Source organism: Neomonachus schauinslandi, chromosome 1, assembly GCF_002201575.2.
Source record: "Neomonachus schauinslandi chromosome 1, ASM220157v2, whole genome shotgun sequence".
In the NCBI taxonomy this organism is placed as follows: Eukaryota; Metazoa; Chordata; class Mammalia; order Carnivora; family Phocidae; genus Neomonachus; species Neomonachus schauinslandi.
The window spans coordinates 99536231-99538936 of record NC_058403.1 but is presented as its reverse complement, the minus strand read 5'-3'; positions in this window follow the sequence as shown (position 1 = coordinate 99538936).

The following is a 2706-nucleotide window of genomic DNA, read 5'->3' as shown; positions in this document are numbered from 1 at the left end:
CCTGGATATCCATCAACTGGAGAATGGGTAAACATACTGTGGTATATCCATACAGTGGAAGACTATTGAGCAATAAAAATGCAAAGTACTGATGCTTGCAACAACTTGGATGATGAACCTCAAAAACATTAAGTGAAAGAAGTTAGATGTAAAAGACCACATATAATATAATTTCATTTATATGAAATGTCCAAGAAAGACAAATCTACTGAAACAGAAAGTGATTAGAGATTCCTGGGCCATGAATAGGAAAGAATATTGACTGGAAATGAGCATAAGGATCATCTCAGGGTGAAAAAATATTCTAAACTTAGATTATAGTGATTGCCCAGGTCTGAATTTACTAAAAATCATTGTATACTTAAATTGGAAAAATATTATGGTATGTAATTTCTATATCAAGAACACTGTTAACACTGATATAGAATGTGAGAAGAGACAAATACTAAAAATTCACATCCAATAATAATCTGCATACCTGGTAGAAAGATAGTTGTATATCATAGAATCACTATACTTGGATTTCACATATTAAAATATCAACATATACAACAAAAGATATATCATCACTATCTTTTTGAAATTGAAGATGAAATGAATTAAAAATTAACAACTTGGGTTCCCCTATGTATGGCAAATTCTTAACAGAAGTACATTTTGAAGTTACATAGACCTACATTGAACATGTCTAATATGTGACTTCTCTGTGGTTAGGTTATGTACAAATTGAGGATGCTAATATTCTCCCCATTGTATTAGTTATAGTCTGAGTATAAAAGATTAAAATAAAAAGCACTTAACACAGGCTCTGGAGTATAAAAGAAAATTCTCCTTCTAACATGTAACTGTGTGAGGAAATTCCTAGCAGGTTGTATTGGTTTCTTTGAGCTGCCATAACAAATTATCACAAACTGGATAGCTTAAAACAAGATAAATTTTCTCACACCTATGGAATCTAGAGGCCAAAATTAGGAGGTCATGTTCTCTCTGAAGATTCTAGGGAAGGGTCCCTCCTTTCTGGCTTCTGGGGATTGTCAGCCATCCTTGGTGTTCTTTGGTTTAGAGTCACATCACTCCATCTCTGCCTTTACTGTTATATTTTTCCTCCCACTGCATCCGGATTGCTTTCGTATAACAAAGATGTTAGTCATTAGATTAGGGCCTACCTTAGTCACATAGGACCTCATCTTAACTTGATTACATCTATAAAGATCTGATTTTCAAATTAAGTCACTTCACAGGTGCTGGGGGTTAGGACCAGAATATATTTTTGGGGAGCGGGGGAGTAGATACAATTCAAGCCACAGTACAGGTATAAAAAAAAACAATTATGTATAACTTGTCTTGAAAAACAAAATACTGGTACTAGGATCAGCCTAAGTTTTATTGTGATTAAAATAATTCCTATAGGGCTTCTTTGAAGTGAGCTCTCTTATTAAATTTTAAAATGTATTTGAGTCATTAAGATTTGATTTATACACATGTATATGTATGTTTCCTAAAGACTCAATATTTTTGGTGCCCCATATCAGGAGATACAAAAGCCCATTTATATAAAACATAATAATAAACATTTCCAGTATAATATTTAAGTTGTTTACATTTATGCAATATCAATTTCCTGAAAGCATTTGAGAAACAGGATTTTAAGACAGTTACATATTAGCACAATGAAATGGAAGAGAATTCAAATAATGTTAATTTGGGTATGCCTTTAAGGCATATTTTACTGTTAGCTGGCAAAAAGATTGATTACAAATACATGTGTTAGAGACAGTGTAATTATTTTCACAGGCAGAAATTAATCTTGTTTCATGTTTAGTTTTTCAAAGTTCAATGAAACTTCTATTGGGTCCCTAACATAACTTAGCTTACAATTGACTAATGAAAATTAGAGTCATGGGAAAATTCCATTCCAGTTAATTAGAGAAATAATACATTGTTTATTTGATTTCTTTTTGAGAGATCTGGGATTTTTATACACTTTCAAGATAAATATATTAAGATCCTCTTGTGCAGATAAGCACATTTGTAAATAAACTGTGTTACTAGAAGCTGGACAATAATTGCTTAAGTACATTACAAATAGAAAGGTAGAGAAGCAATTTAGAAACATGATAATGTTAAAATAATCCCTCATTGAGTTGGTTTTAAAATGTTAACCTATTTTCTTATTTGAAAAAAAAGTCAATTCAAATATATTAATTTTGAGTCCTCAAATGAAGAACACTTGAAGCTCTTGTGAACTATTTATTTCGTATCTGCTCTGGGTCATCAAAGTCAAAATTGGTGAAACAGCTGACAATTTAGGAAGAGTTTAAACTTGCCTCACATTTGTCAGTTACAATGTATACCTCAGTTACCTCAATTTCTAAGTGGATGCTTTCATTTTGATAGAAACATTTATCTCCTAACTGTTGTGATTCTCGATAACGCTCTCCTCAAATCTGATGTTATATGTCCCATAATAAACCAATAAGTTCTGTAATAAAATGCCTCTGGGGGGGGGTGCCTGGGTGGTTCAGTTGGTTGGGCATCTCAGGTCATGACCTCGGGGCCCTGGGATTGAGCCCCACATCAGGCTCTCTGCTCGGCAGGGAGTCTGCTTCTCTTCTGTGCTCTCCTTCTCTTTCTCTCTCAAAATAAATAAAATCTTTAAAAAAACTTCCTTAGGGACAAACAGTTAACAAATCACCAGTGGCCTTA